Genomic DNA, 17,285 nt, shown 5'->3' on the forward strand with positions numbered 1-17,285 from the left:
ACTGGTAGTTGGAAAATACGGCTTTGGTGATAGAAATAGCAGACAGATCCCATGATAAAATTTTGCAAGAGCAACAACTTATTCATCACAAATATCTTTTTTCAACAACACAAACTGTGGCTGTACACATGGACTTCACCAGATGGAGTACACAGGAATCGATTGATTACATCTGTGGGAAGAGGTAATGGTGAAGTTCAATATCCTCAGCCAAAACAAGGCCAGGAGCTGATTGTGGAACAGACCATCAACTGCTCATAGGCAAGTTCAAGTGAAAGCTGAAGACAATTAAAAGAAGCCCACAAGAGCCAAAATATGACCTCCTGAATTTAGAGACCATCTGAAGAATAAATTTGATGCATTGAACACCAATGACTGAAAACCAGAGAAATTGTGGGATGCCATCAAGAACATCATCCATGAAGAAAGCAAAAGGTCATTAAAAAGACAGAAAAAGAAGAAAAAAACAGAATGGATGCCAGAAGGGATTCTGAAACTTGCTCTTGAATGGAGAGTAGCTAAAGCAAATGGAAGAAATGACAGGATAAAAGAACTGAACAGAAGATTTCAAAGAGTAGCTCAAGAAGACAAAATCAATTATTATAATGAAATGTTTAAAGACCTGGAGTTAGAAAACCAAAAGGAAAGAATATGCTTGGCATTTCTCAAGCTTAAAGTATGGAAGAAAAAAAATTGTGCCTTGAGTCGCAATATTGAAGGACTCTATGGGCAATATATTGAATGATACAGGAAACATCAAAAAAAAGATGGAAAGAATATGCAGAGTCACAGTACCAAAAAGAATTGGTTGATGTTCATTCATTTCAGGAGGTGGTATATGATCAAGAACCAATGGTATAGAAGGAAGAAATCGAAGTTGCACTGAAGGAATTCGTGAAAAACAAGGTTCCAGGAATTGATGGAATACCTATTGAGATGTTTCAACAAACAGATGCTATGCTGGAGGCACTCACTTGGCTATTCCAAGAGATTTGGAAGACAGCTACCTGACCAACTGTCTGGAAGAGATCCATATTTGTAACTGGGAGACCATGTCTCTATATAACCACCCTGTATGTAACCATTTTAAGTATGTAGCCATTTTGCTATATGCCTTAGCATTTGCTTCACGCTTTACTGCTTTAGTTACTGGAAAAACCACAAAGAGTCCTAACTACCCCTACCTCATCGAAACTCCCAAGCATTCTCCTTAGCAACAACCAATCAGTAAATGGTAGAGAAATACCTTACCTAAAATAGTTAGAAACGACAGTTTGTGGCTTTGGCCCACAAGACAAAGCCAATCAAGTAGGAACAACTAGCAACTTGAAAATGTCAACCAATCCTGTAATTTTCTGATTAAAACTTCCTCGTTCCTGCTGTACCCCCTATAAAAACCCCATTACCCCTGAGTTCGGGGCTCTCAATCCTGAACCGCTGTGTCAGTGATGGTTGGGGGTCCGAGCTCGAGCTTGAATAAACAACCCCTATGCTTTTGCAGTGGAATCGGCTCCTTGGTGGTTTTTGGGGATTCAAGATCTGGGCACAACAGTAACCATTCCAAAGAAAGGTGATCCCACAGAATGTGGAAATTATTGAACAATATCATTAATATCACATGCAAGTAAAATCTTACTGAAGATAACTCAAAAAAAGTTGCAGCAGTATGTTGACAGAGAACTTCCAGAAATGCAAGCTGGCTTCAGGAGATGACATGAAACGAGAGATATCATAGTTGATGTCAGATGGATCTTGGCTCAAAGCAAATACCAGAAAGATGTTTACTTGTGTTTTATTGACTATGCAAAGGCATTTGATTATGTGGATCAGGATAAATTATGGATAACATTGAGAAGAATGGGAATTCCAGAACACTTAATTGTACTCATGAGGAATCTGTACATAGACCAGGAGGCTGTCATTTGAATAGAACAAGGGGATACTGCATGGCTTAAAATCAGGAAGGGAGTGCATCAGGGTTGTATCCTTTCACCATTCTTATTCAATCTGTATGCTGAGCAAATAATCAGAGAAGCTGGACTAATGAAGAAGAACATGGCATCAGAATTGGAGGAAGAATCATTAACAACCTGTTATAGGCTGATGACACAACTTTGCTTGCTGAAAGAGAGGATGACTTGAAGCACTTATTAATGAAGATTGAAGATTACAGTCTGTGGTATAGATTACTCCTCAATATAAAGACAACAAAAACCCTCACAACTGGACCAACAAGCAGCATCATGATTAATGGAGAAAAGATTGAAGTTGTCAAAGACTTCATATTACTTGGTTCTACCACCAACACCAATGGAAGCAGCAGTCAAGACATCAGAAGACGTACTGCATTGGGCAAATCTGCTGCAAAAGACCTCTTTCAAATGCTGAAGAGCAAAGATGTCTCTTTGAAGACTAAGGTTCACCTAACCCAAGCCATGGCATTTTCTATTGTCTCATATGCATGTGAGAGCTGGACAATGAATAAAGAAGACCGAAGAAGAGTTGATGCTTTTGAGTTGTGGTGTTGACAAAGAATACTGAGAGTACTGTGGACTGCTAAAAGAACTAACACATCTGTCCTGGACAAATTGCAACTGGAATGGTCCTTGGAAGCGAGAATGGGCAGACTTCGTCTCACCTACTTTGGTCATGTTGTCAGAAGGAACCATTCTCTGAAGAAGAATATCATGCTTGGTAAAGTGGAGGGTCAGTAAAAGGAAAAGGCCCTCAATGAGATGGATTGACACAGTAACTGCCATGATGGGCTTGAGTATATCAGGGATCATGAGGCTGGCACAGGACCAGGCAGTGTTTTGTTCTTTTATACATAAGGTCACTATGAGTTGGAGACATCTCGATGGCACCTAATAACAATAACTTTTGTTTATATGGCCGAACCCCCAAGCCCTCTGTTAGGCTGAGACTTTCTGTGTAAATTGAAAACTGAAATATTCTTTTAGGGGAATCTGCATTAGGAAATAGACCATATACAGGATCACTTGCTTTGCTTGCTAACCCAAATCAAGGAAACAGCACCAATTTCAGAACTTCCTGGAATGTTAGCTGAGGTTTGAGATGTATTGAAACCAGTTAGGCCAAAAGTATAGAATTTGTCAAACTTGCTTTACACCCTAGAGCATCTTACCCACATAAAAAACAATATCCCTCGAAACCTGAAGGCCTTCAGGGAATAAAATAAGTTCTGACCGAATTAATAGAGCATGGGCTTATTAAACCTTGGCAGTCCCCATGTAACATCCCAATCTTGCCTGTACTGAAACCTGATGGCTCTTAATTTATACAGGATTTAAGAGCAGTTTTGACACGACCATCCTTGTACATCCAATAGTTCTGAACCCTGATATATTATTGATACAAATTCCAGTGAATACACTTACTTTACTGTTTTGGATTTAAAGGGAAATCCTGACTTCTATCTTTGCTTACAACTATTGATATAATATTGGACATTTGTATTTTTCCACTCTGCTTTATCAAGCTTTTAAAGTGTGGGGTCACACAAAGCCTTCACTCCATGGGAGTTATGCTATTAACTACCGTCCTTACTTTGATGAAAGCTGAAAAGGCATTTTTTCCCAAGCTTTAAATTACTCCTCATTCACATAACTCCCAGATATTTAGGACAGAGGGCCTTTGGGCCAATACCACACAGGTAGGCCTTTGTCCTAATTCAGCAAGAAGTAGTTACAGAAGACCTGAGATCTTTGACCCTGTTCCCAAAAAGAATTTTGGTCTAACGTCCCTTTGGTGGCCATGGGGGTAGGGTGGTGGAATGTGGTAATATAGACAGATTAGAATTTCTGGGAGCTTCATATTAATCTTGCTCAATTTTAACCTTGCCTTATTCCAATACTTGTCACCATAATCACCTAAGAATCCTGCCCCTGCAACCACATTCCTAAGATCATAAAACCAAGACAGAAATGGCTCACAGGACAGGGCAACTACATTCTTCATATCCTGAAACCAAAGAAGGGGCACTGCAAGAGAAACAACAGAAATGTAAATTTACTGTGCTTAGTTGGCATTTCTTGATAAAAGGCCACTTTTGAGATGTCTTCCAGTGCACTACCCATGGTCGGTGTTAACCAGTTTAGGAGCCTGTGCACTCCCGCCCTCCTTGACTGCCTGATGAACTAAGATGGCTGATCTAAAATGAGATCAGGACTCAAACCATGAGCAAACAGAAGTTTATCTTTAGGAATTTATCACAGCCTTGCTCCTTCCTGACTTTCACAAAAGGGTCAGGATTTTATGAGTATCCTGTCTACATAGGGTCTTTTAAAATCATGTACCTCACACCCTTAAAACTGTTATAAAAACCCCTGGGTTGTAAGGCTAGGGGAGACACACATAGCTTTGCCTCCAGCCCCATAAGTCTCCATCTTGGAAGCTTACTACCCTCTTATTAAATTTTTCTCTGAGCTACAGCTGACTTTCTAGTCATTATTTCAGAACTCGCCCTACAGCAAGTGACTCCAATTCTATCTTCTATTCTGCAATATGATTGCTTGCATTGTCCCTGACTAGATTTATATTTTATCTCTTTTGTAGGACACCAGTTTCTTGAAAATCATAAGCTCTTGGAGATGCATAATAAGCAAATTATGAGGAATATGGTAGATGGAGACACTTTTGTCATAAGATGGAAGAGTGAAACTGGGTCGGAGAATTTCTCTTCCTCAATATTAGGTGGAAACTAGCAAAAAATAAACTAAATCTATCAATAAAAAGCAGACAAGAAAGAGTATTTGTATAATTTTGTGAACAAAGTATATTTTAAAATTTAACAAATTCCAAAATATGAAACTTAAGTATTTACTCATAACATAATATACAGATTCAAACTTGGGCAATTCAATCAACTTCTCTGAACCTGAGTTTCTCAAGTGTAATATAAGGTAGAAACAGTCCTAAAGTTGTTGTGAATGCTAACCAAACTAAAACATTTTAAAGCATTTACCAGAGCATCTTCCACAGAGAGATGACTTAGTAGTAACTGTTTTCTTATTTTATGGCATAGATATACATCAGATTAAAAAATCTCCTACCTCTCTAAGTCACTGACTGTACAAACATGAAAAATAAAAAATGGAATTCTAGAAAGTTCCTGGTGAACACTGCAAAATAATCACCCTTCATATTGTAGATAGCTCTGATTTTTATAATCACTCAGGAAATGGTGATTTGCATAAGTGTCTGAAAGAGATTTAGATTACTAAAGTTGAAAGGCTATGTGGAGGGGTGAGGGGGGAGAAAAAGAGACAGAGAGAGAGAGAGAAACAGAGAGAGAGGGAATGAATTCTTTGCTGATCTCCTCTTCATGTTTCATCAACCTGCACTGTTCATTCATATAGTAGCTTCCTGTACTTTTGTGGTTTCTGATGGTTAATTTTCCCTTCCATGTACAAAGCCATAAAATTAAAGTGAAATATCTAGGTTTTTATAAAATTCTGATGTAAGAGGCCTTTTTTTCCCTCCTGATGAAGTATTTTGGAAGTGAGGGAGTATTCCTGTTATAATGATGTAACAATAGCTATAGCTAAAAGGAAAGAAAAGGCAGGATCCATTTACTCTGGGGCTGTCAGCTGTCACCTTATGTTTCTCTCATAGAACCCAGCAAGTCGTCACAAGCCAGGGAAAATTACTCAAGAAATCAATTGCAATCCGAGGAATCTTTTAAATTGGTAGCATGATGCAGCCTCAATTTAAAAACAAAACAGAATAAAGTAACAAATACAAAAGGGACACTGGGTGGTATTTGAGTACACTTAGCAACAAGTGGGGCAGGACCCTTGCACCATAACAGATACTAGAAATGGGCATTTTGGAGGATTCCAATTCTTAATGGCAATGAAGGCCTTCGTGAAAATTAATCAATCTAATTTAAGACATCTATGGATCAGTTTTCCTGCTTTTCTTTCTAGTTGGCACACACTGTGAGTAGGCAACATGTAAAGTTTAGAAGCATTCCTGGAGAGTAGAGTCTAAAATACCAAACAAGATCATCATTAAATTTGTATAAACAACAGTCAGTCGTCCACTAAGGTAGCCAAAGGGCTATTACACTGCAGCCTGTGACAGATAATCATGAAGCTGGTGGGTGGATGATGGAGTCTTTAAAAAAATCAAACAGATAAACAAAATCTGAATTCTTGCCCTATGAAAGGAAACATCCTTGAATCCTTTTGAAAGGCTCACATGAGCCCAGTTCTGCTTGGATTCCATGCTAAGCAAGCTGACCTTATCCTGTACTGATGGCCCTAGGGCCCAAAATCAACTCCCTATAAAGCCATCCAGGGCTCTAGACAGTGTGATGACAGCCTGAGTATGAGGACCTTTGTCACACATGGACTGTGAGTGTGGATTCCTGGAGCAGAAGTGAAAAGCTCCATGTGTGTATGACTGCCTGGGTTGTACGTATGTGTGGGGTACGTAAATAGGCAGTCCAATGTCTGAGCATGACAGGGTTTTGATTTCAGACTTTGATAAATGTTTGCAAAGTCAAAATAACATCTCTTTTGAAAGCTTATCCCTAAGAAACATAACCAAACCAAAACTCACTGTCATCCAGTCAATTCCAACTCATAGCGAACCCACTGGCTTTCGGAAGCTGTAAATCTTTATAGAAATAGATTGCCCCATCTTCCTTCTAGGGAGTGGCTGGTGGGTTTGAACTGCTAACTTTCTGCTTAGCTGTTGAATGCCTTAGACACTGTGCCACTGGAGCTTCTTCTAAGAAACATAGAGAATGTACATTCCTCATATAGACAATATGCGGGGAAAGCATCTATTTTGAGGCATTATTTGTTAATACCAAAAAATATCCCTGGCTTCTTATTGTTGCATAAAAGTAATGAGGCCTGGGCTAGGTAGAAAGAAGGTCAATGATAATGCTTTTAGTTTCTTTAAAAATTATTACCTTTTACCAGCTTTTACTTCTGCTGTTTTCTGTAATACACAGAATCTCACAGATTATATCTCTATGTTCAATATTCATCTAAATGTAAAAATGCTTTTCATTTTCTAATAGCTATGTTCCTCAAAGTGTGGTCAGGGAACCATTAAAAAAAACTTCTGCAGGTCCATGAGATCAAATAATTTTTATTATAAAACTAGGATTTTTTTTCTATTATCATTCTCTCATAAGTATCACTCAACGGCACATAACAACAACAACAACAACAACAACATAAGTATCTAGTGGACTTTGCCAGAAGGCACAAAATACGTGATGTTGTTGTTGTTGTTGTTATGTGCCGTCCAGTTAGACCCGACTCATAGAGACCCCTCCTTGGCTTGCCGAGGCAATATCACTACGGAAGTAGATTGCCCAACCTTCCTTCAGAAAATATGTGAGAGAGAATCACAATCTGTAGTGCTTTAACAGCTAATGGAATGTGTGTTTGTGTAGTCTTATGAAAAATTTCTCAGTTTAAATTTCTCATGTGGAAAATACTGGTAGCTATTATCCACATAAACCAAAGCCCTGTAGGGTCCTCAATAATTGTTCAGAACATAAAGGGTTACTGAACCAAAAAGTTTAAGAAAAGCTCTCTCACAGGGAGTCTCTATCTCTTTCCTCACAATCTTGATCTTTGCTCCTGTTTCTGTGTTTTGAATATTTCAGAAATGTTGTTTGCATTATAGGTACATTTCTAGCTTTGTGTGTGTGTGTGCGTGTGTATGTGTATGTGTGTGTGAGAGAGAGACAGAGAGAGACCTCTGTGTGTGAGAGAGAGAGACAGAGAGATAGGTTTCCTGCAACTTTAAAATTCCAAGATCCCCATCTGGCTCTTTCCTCTATTCTAGGAACCTTTCTTAGAGACATAATCTCTGGCCATTTGAACTTTATAGATCTAAACTTATTGAATCAATCTTATTTCTGATAAAAATTATAATACTTTTAGCATTTCATCAACTAATGCTATTTTTTGTTTGTTTGTTTATGTGCTAGCAAGTGGTTCTAACACACACAGACCCCATGTCCAACAGAATGAGACTCTGCCCAGTCCTGAGCCATCCTCACAATTGTTCCTGTGTTTGAGCCTATTGCTGCAACCACTATGTCAGCTCATCTCATTGAGGGTCTTCTTTTTCACTGACCCTCTACTTTATGAATAATGATGACTTTCCACAGGGATTGGTCCCTTCTGATAATTTTTGCAAAGTATGTGAGACAAGTCTTACTAATTTTAGTGATATGCTTGCTTACTTTAGTCTTGCAATTTTATTTTTATGATTTTTCCCCTTATTTTTTACAAGAATGAGGTGAGAAAAACAAAGATAATCATACCAAACATGTGGCTGATTTCAGAATTAAAGCCAGACTCTCCTCTGTAAATAATCCTGTAAGGAGATTCAATGCTTCCGTACAGGAAGTGCTTGATACTCTCCCATCTTAGTCACACCAAGGGCCTTATCAGCACTCACAACTCAACAAGTTGCTGGACAGATAAGGAGGGGAAGAGATTCTTTCCTGGGCTTTATCAGTGGACAAGAGGAAGTCAGGTCTGAGCTGAAGGTAAGAAACAAGTTGTAGTCCTTGGTAATGGAGCAGCAGAGTGGCCCTGAAGCCGGTCTCCCATGGAATCAACGAGGACCTAAGGAGATAAACCACGGCCCTATACCTGGGCTATTGTTGGAGTGGAAGTTGTTAGAGGCTTCTTATTTATTCTTAAGCTCACAAGAACATTCAAGAGTCAAAAGTAAATATTTACAGGATATGGTACTTGATGAGGTAATAAAGGTCATATATTTCATTAATGAAATGACTCATTAACTTTTTTAAAGAGAGAGTTAAGAATATTAAAGAGAAATTGCTACATTGTGAGAAACTCACCCTGATGTTTCTGTCACTCTTTAACTTTTAGAAAATTTTTTAAATATCTAAAAATGTATTCCTTACTAACTATTCAAGAGGTATTTTGCCTATTTTTCCTTAGTACTTAAAGTCAGTCAGTTAAATTCACTCATACTACATTCCCTGCTGTCCTACAAAACAAGAGACAGAAACCCTTGGGCATTTGTGGTAACTCAGAATTCTTTGTCAAAAAACTCCCTGTGTTACTGATTTAATACCCTAGTCTCTCCTTCATTTGTAAATCCCATTCCATTTCTATCTTTCACTTCCTTCAATGGACTTTTTCAGACAAACCATCATCTTAACTCTCCCAAAGATTTTACTCTGGATCTTTGATACTTTTGAAATAGTTCATCCCATCAGATTTATATTTCTCTCCAAACATTTTAGGTTGCTTTTGGTGTATGGTATATACACCGTGGAGTCACTTCTGATTCACAGAAACCCTACATGACAGAGTAGAACTGCGCCATAGGATTTCCTAAACTGTAACTTTTAGTCAGCAGTTCACCAGGTCTTTTTTTTTTTTTTCACAGAGTGACTAGTCTGTTTAAACAACTGACCTATTGGTTAGTATCTGAGCACTTAAATTTTGTACCATTAGTGCTATTACAAGTTTTATAAATAAGTGTAATTCATATTGGTTGTTGACAGAACAAAATCTATATTTTCAAAAGATTCTAGAACATTATCTGGTCCACAGTTGACATGCAACAAAATTTGTGTTATCATGTTTTAATATCATCATCCTCATCATTATTATCCAGATGAAGGAGCAGAATCTTTGAGGATCATCCTATTCCCTTTCTATTAATTCTATGTTTCTCAAAACAATCTTGTCATCGGCAGATTGGATTTATTAACTAGGTAGGGTGCTCAGGCTGTGGCTAGTATCCATTATCCTGCCAGAGAGGATTTGTGTTCTAACAATTGGGGTTGTGGTGGTTAGTCTCTTGTGAGGTAGCTGGAGTAACATTTCCTTTCCCTCCTCAGAGCTGATCACATCTGTATTAAATGGAAGAAAAGTGAAATACATCTTGCAAAACTGAAGGCTGTCCATCAGTCCATTAGCGCCTCTGGCAGAAGCAGCCATTTTGCTGTCTTTGTTTCCTTCAGTACTGGTCTTCATTCTTCCCCTCTGTCATAGTCCCTAGTCCCAGATGTTGCTACATTACATTTTGCTAACTTACACTTTTGTCCTTTTGTCTGCTAAACAGCCACTTCCCTTCTTTCACTTTCATGACATTCAGACAAACAGTTTTTTTTTCCCCCACAAAACACTATCAACTTTTGCTTTCCAGGAACATTGTAATGAGAAACAAAAATCTAATGTCTTGAAAATTATAGAGGAAAATGGTACAGCCCATTTGTCTTTTCCTTCCTTTCATTTGTATTGACCTCAAGATGAAATAGAAAGACAAGAGCAGAAAGACAAACTTTACCCAGTAAACCACTATGTTTACTTCAGAAGTTACAAAAATTTTAAATAAAAAATCACAGACTGGTCAAGAAAAGAAGGCTTGGCATTCCAGTAAGATGGCAGAATAGGCAGAAAGACTGCACAGACCCTCTTCAACAAAGAAAAGGGGAACCAATTAACAGAGATACAGAAGATATTCCTGGACCCCTGAGCTTTGAAGGGAAGGATATAGAAGTGGACTAAACTCCAACTAGCAAAAGAATTTGCATGAAAACACCAAAAAAAGAGACATACGGAGCTGTAGTCTGGCAGCAATCCTGACGGCACAGACAGCTTGGATATTGCTGAGTGGTGGTAGGACCTAAGAATTAACCTAAAAATCAGTCCTGCCAGCTAGGGACTAGGAGCTCTGGTAGCATAGTGCCTAAGGCACTTGGCTGCACTTGACTTCCTTTTTATTAACCTCAATATAAAATAGAAAGAAATGCAAGAGCAGAGAGACAAACTTCACCCAGTAAACCACAACATTTACTTAAAGAGTTACAAAAATTAAAAATTGAAAAATTGCAAACCTGTCAAGAAAAGAAGGCTATTTCTCCCTCCCATAATAACCTGGGCCTCATGGCCCTGGCCTCTCAGAGAGAGATAGAGATGAACTAACAAAAATTCCCAAAGCAATCACACTGCCAGATGAACAACTGAAGACCACTAGATTCTGTTATATGACAACACATAATCATTATTGAACCCCTTGCATCCAGGTCATAAAATGAGAATAACTTGTGTTCCATAGTTGAAGTAAAAGAACAGAAAAATACAAGCTGTACTTGGCGAAATAAAAGTAGCATAGTGCTTAAGGCACTTGACTGCTAATCAAAAGGCTGGCGGTTCAAACCCTCCAGTCACTCCTCAGAAGGAAGATGGGGCAATCTACTTCCTAGTGACACTGCCTCAGAAACCCAAGGAGGGGTTGCTATGAGTTGGGTCAAACTCTATGGCACATAACAACAACAACAACACAACAAAGGTAAAATGATTACCATTAAAGAATACCCCTATCTACAGAGACAAGACAAACTTTTACTACCAATATTTGAAGGCTGTGGACATATTTGACATCTAGCTACATGGATAAAAGGATGAGATCACCATTAAGAATCACGGTCCTTCACACAAACACTCTAGTAACACAGGTGAGGTTTCAGAAGGATTCAGTGATTTTGATGTGGGAATTTACTGCTATATATTGGCCTCTAATCACTGCTTTTGCTGTGTACCAATGATTTTGGTATATTGCATTTTCATTCTCATTTGATTCAAGGAAATTTTAATTTCATTTTTTATTTCTTCTCTTACCCAGTCTTGCTTAAGGAGGATGTTTCCATGTGTTTGCTCTTTTTCTGTTTATCTTCCTATTGTTGATTTCTAATTTGATAGTATTGTGACCTGAGAAGATGCTTTGCATTATTTCAATGTTTTTTAATTTATTAAGGCTTGCTTTATAGCCTAACATATGGTCTATCATGGAGAATGTTCCATGTGCACTGGAAAAAAATGTGTATTGTGCTGTTATTGGGTGAAGTGCTCTGTAGATGTCTATAAGGTCAAGTTGGTGGATTGTATTGTTTAGCTCTTCTACATCTTTGTTGAGTTTCTTTCCAGTTGTTCTATCTTTCATTGAAAGTAGTGTATTAAAGTCTCCCACTATGACTGTGGAGTCATCTATTTGACTTTTCAATTCTTTTAAAGTCTGATTTATATATTTGGGGGCTCTTTCCTTGGGTCCATAGATATTTATTATGGTTATAGCTTCTTGTTCAATTAATCCTTTAATCATTATATAACATCCTTCCTCATCCTGTATGGTGATTTTTGTTTTAAAGTCAATTTGGTAAGAAATTACTACTGCCACTCCTGCTCTTTTTTGGTTGCCATTTACTTGATATATCTTTTTCCAACCTTTGATTTTTAGTCTATTTTTGTCTTTGTCTCTAAGCTGTGTCTCTTGTAGACATCATATTGATGGGTTTTGTTTTCTTATCCAGTCTGCAGCTGTCTCTTGAGTGGTGCATTTAATCCATTAATGTTCAGTGTAGTTACTGACAAGTATGAATTGGTTGCTGTCTTTTTGTTATGTGTTTGTTTTTTCATGGTATTCCTGGTTTCTTTGTTCCATATAATCTTCTGTGCTGAGCTCATTATGTTTGTGAATCATGTTGTCATTTCCTTTGTTGCTATTGTTTTAGTAGTTGCTAAATATTTGTGCTTGTCTTCTTTTTTATTGTGATTGGAAGGTTTTTCATTTTTCTTTGAGGTTACCCTGTGATTTATAATTTAATCCCTGAGTTTAGAACAGTCCATTCTATCTTGCAAATTTCTTGACTTCCTCACCATTTAGAAGTTCTGTAACTACGCTATTATTCCCCTCTTTTTGGTTTGTAGTTGTCCTCATTTGCCAATTGATGTCTCTGGTTCCCAGTTTACAATCTTGTAAGCTTATTTTACTTTGTATACATGTATAGCTGTGTTGGTTTCTGGGTTATGTCATCTTGTGTATTAATAGTCAGTTGTTGTTTGATATTTTTGGTTCTCTGTTCAAAGGACTACCTTTAGTATCTCTTGTAAGGTTGGTCTGGTCTTAACAAATTCCCTTAATTTCTGCTTATCTGGAAATTTCCTAATTTCACCATCATATATGAGGAACAATTTTGCAGGTATATAATTCTTGGTTGGAAATTTTTCTCTTTCAGGGTTTTATATATACCATCTCATTGACTTCTCACTTGCATGGTTTCTGCTCAGAAATCAGAGCTTATTCTTACTGGTTGTCCTTTGTAAGTAACTTTTTGTTTTTCCCATTCTGCTTTTGGGATTCTTTCCTTGTCTTTGGTTTTGATGAGTTTTATGATGATATGCCTTGGTGATTTTCTTTTGGGGTCTATCCTATTTGGACTTCCTGAATGGATATATTCTCATCTTTCATTATATCAGGGAAGTTCTCTTCCAACAAATCTTGGACAAATTTTTTAGTGGTTTTATTTTTCTCTTCCTGTTCTGGAATTCCAATTACACATAGATTATTCCTTTGATGGTATTCCACATGAAACTTAGGCTTGCTTCATCTTTTTTTTTTTTTTTTTAATCTTTGTCCTGATTGATCCCTTTCCAAAGAAGTATTCAGGTATTTGTTTTCAATTTCATCAATTCTGTCTTCCATTCATTCAATTCTATTCCTTTGCCCTTTCAATATGTTATCTATTTCTGACAATTTAGTATTAATCTTCTGGATTTCTATCTGTAGATTTTGAATCATTTGTAATTTTTCATTTATTTTGTCATTTTATTCTTGTGTTTTCTTCTGAAATTGTTCCAGGTTTTTTTTCTGCATTTTCCTTAATTTTGTCAGTGTTTTCCTTGATCCGTCCCTCAATCCTTTGAAGATACATAAATATAATTCTTTTGAATTCCTTATCAGGAAGTTCCAATGCTGCTTCCTCCTCAGGAATGTGTTCTGGGTCTATATCCTGCTCCTTTGTTTCTACCACTTTATCTTGTTTCTTTGTGTAGACTGTGAAGGTCTGTTGTCTCTGAGGCATTGTGACAATGTCATATTTAGATCTCTGTGGTTCAAATTCACTAGTCACTCCTCAGAAAGAAGGTTGGGCAATCTACTTCTGTAGTGATATTGCCTTGGAAACCCAAGGATGGGTCGCTATGAGTGGCATCTGACTCAAAGGCAGTGGGTTTGGTTTGGTTTTGGTTAACTGTTTGTGAAGAGCAAAAAGAGTTAAGGGTGACTCTGGCTCTTCTTGGTGGTTGTTTATGATTGGCCAGTTGGTGGAGAAGGAAGTGGTGGCTCTCATTAAGTAAGTGAAGCTTTCCAGTCATTGGCATCTGGACTGTCCTTGTGGTTCCCGGCAAGTGGAGCCTATTCTTAAGTCCCTGGAATCTGAGAGAATGCTGTCACTTTAAATATACAAAGTGGTCAAACCAGTTGTAAACATTCAAAATGGCTGCATCCTCCAGACAGGCGAAAGTCCACAGCTCACCCACCTTTCTCTTCACTACTTCCCCTTTTAATCACCAGCCACCAGTGAAGTCCTCCATGAAGCCACTGGCTGTTGTTGTTGTTGTTATGTGCCATCAAGTCAGACCTGACTCATAGTGACCACTCCTTGGGTTTCTGAGATGGTATCACTATGGAAGTAGATTGCCCAACCTTCCTTCCGAGGAGTGGGTGGTGGGTTTGAACCGCCAGCCTTCTCGTTAGCAGTCAAGTGCCTTAGGCACTATGCTACCAGAGCTCCTAGCCACTGGCTAACAGAGCCAATTGTTAGGTTAATTCTTAGGTCCTAACACCACTCGGCAATATCCAAGTATTCTGTGCTGTCAGGATTGCTGACAGACCACAGGTCCACATGTCTCCTTTTTTGGTGTTTTCATGCGAGTTCTTGTACTAGTTGGAGTTTAGTCCACTTCTATATCTTTTCCTTCAAAGCTCAGGGCTCCAGGATTATTTTCTGCATCTGTGTTAATTGGTTCCCCTTTTCTTTGTTAAAGAGGATCTGTGCAGTCTGCCTGCCTATTCCTCCATCTTACTAGAACTCCAATTAAATGATTTTGACAACAAAGAAACAAACCCTTCCCCAGTAAAGGAGTTATAAAGTCACCTGGATGTGGTGAGTGACCCTCGAGACCAAGCCCTGTACAGTTAATTTGAAGACACTCTGCCACTCTAGAGGAGAGTGTGTTATATGGTGTGATAAGTGCCTTGTAAAGGACGTGGTTCTGGGGAATAGCTAAAAATAAAATTATCCTGGAATTAGAAACTCCATGTTCATGAGCATCTGAAAAAAGACTCCAGCTGTAGGTATTGTCAGAGTCAGAGAAGAATTCTAGACATACAGTAAGAAAATTGTGGAAAGGAAAGGCAATGGTTAGTAGTATTGCCCTAATCTCGTGGTCCTGAGGAAGCAAAACCACAGGGACCCACAGAATGTACTCTATCTAGAAGGAATAGAAAATTGTGAGAAGTTTATTCACTAATTATCATTAGTTTCAACTGTAAATAAAGCACAGAAAAAAGCCTAGTCCTTGGTTCCAAAGAGCTTATTTACCACAGATCGCCTGGGAAATACTTAATCAAATACAAAAATCCATAGAGCTAAAGGATACTGACTTTCTGTGTAAAGTAAGGAGGGTGAAAATGGAGCTCAGATGTAGAGCTAGACATTTGTTCCAAGGACAATGAAGGGCATATAAGTAAGTATTGGTATGTGTGTACATATATAATACACTTCTGACTTTAAGATAAAGATGTTTCCCATTTCATTGATATATATGCATTTGGATTTTACATCTGAAGTTTAGTGGGAAAATTAAACTTCTATGGCAAAAATTAAGTGTTTAAATTGATGACATATTCTCAGGCTGTATGAGGAATATGTAAATGAAACAAAAACATGGAAGCAAAAGTTTAGAGGCATGTTCAGAAAATGAAAGTATTTTGTGCCTTATTTAAAAGCCATGATGGGATGAATGTCTTCAGAGAACCTAGGGTCCAAGGTTCAACCCAACAACCAGCTCAGTCAGGCCAGCAGCATCCTCAATTCTCCCAGTGGCCCTCCTGCTATCTCTACTGACCATCCTGGTGGTGCTCAGCTATGGCCCTTTTCCATCTCTGGGCTGTGATCTGCCTCCCAACCATGTCTTGGCTAGTCAGAAAACTTTTGTACTTCTGGGTCAAATGAGGAGACTCTCCCCTTCTTTCTGTCTGGATGTCAGAAAGGATTTCAGATTTCCCCAGGAGTTGGTGGATGGCAGCCAGCACCACAAGGCCCAGGCCATCTCTGTCCTCCAGAAGATAGTCCAGCAGATCTCCAACCTCTTCCACACAGAGGGTGCCTGTGCTGCTTGGAATGTGACCCTCCTGAACCAACTCCACAATGCACTCCATCGACAGACAGAAAACCTGGAGAACTGCTTGGTGCAGGCAATGAGAGAGGAAGAATCTGTCCTGGCAATTGAGGGCCCTCTACTGGCTGTGAAGAGGTACTTCTATGGAATGCGTCTCTACCTGAAAGAGAAGAAATACAGTGACTGTGCCTGGGAAATTGTCAGAGGAGAAATCAAGAGAACCTTCTCTTCATCAACAACCTTGGAATCAAGATTTAGAAGAAAGAATGGAGACCTGGCTTCATCTTGACTTGACTCTCAACCACTTCTGCAGGGATGTTTCTGGTTTTATCAAAAGACTCTTGTTTCTGCTTAAATTACTGAATTTATTGAACTCAGGAATTAATTTGTCTGTAGTATCCAGCAAGTGTATGTTAAAAATAACAGGAGGGACATTAGTCCCTAGGAGAAAAATGTCATGCTTTCTTAAATATTTATATATTTATTTATGTTTAATTATTCATTCTCATATTTATAATATTTAAATTTTTCACTTAATAAATTGTTATTTTTTCTCATTTCCATTGTATTAAGATTTTTTTTACAAAGACATTCCCCCTATCCACAGGAGTTCTGGTGGCGTAGTGGATAAGGCACTGGGCTGCTAACCAAAAGGCTGGGGTTCAAACTCCCTAGCTGCTCTCCAGAAGAAAGATCAGGCAGGTTCCTTCCCTGAAGATTTACAGCCTTAAAAACCCAATGAGGACCCTATGAGTCAGAAGTGACTTGATAGCAGTGAGTTTGGTTTGGGATCTGGTTCCCTTTTCCATTTTGTTAAATTTCTGTTTTGTTCATTAAATTCTTATCAAAGAATACTATTTGACTTTGATTATTTTTAAAAACCCAAGTGGTGCTTTATTTTATGACCAAATTAAAGACTGGTATAAAATTTATTTACTCATTCATTCATTTCATTCCCATCATACGTATAAAGTGAGTATTTAACTGGCAGATTATACAATTGTTAAGAAAATACATGTGTTGATAGGCTTCATTCAGACATAAATTATAGATGTGTTTGCTGTG

The 17,285-nt window shown here is 38.1% G+C and overlaps 1 pseudogene; it reads left to right on the forward strand.

Annotated features, from left to right (window-relative positions):
* Nucleotides 1–15,967: 15,967 nt before the first annotated feature.
* Nucleotides 15,968–16,509, forward strand: LOC103207030 (annotated as a pseudogene).
* The last annotated feature ends 776 nt before the right edge of the window (nt 16,510–17,285 follow it).

The sequence above is a fragment of the Orycteropus afer genome, unplaced genomic scaffold, assembly GCF_000298275.1.
Source record: "Orycteropus afer afer isolate SDZICR_OR568_19922 unplaced genomic scaffold, OryAfe1.0 scaffold00345, whole genome shotgun sequence".
In the NCBI taxonomy this organism is placed as follows: Eukaryota; Metazoa; Chordata; class Mammalia; order Tubulidentata; family Orycteropodidae; genus Orycteropus; species Orycteropus afer.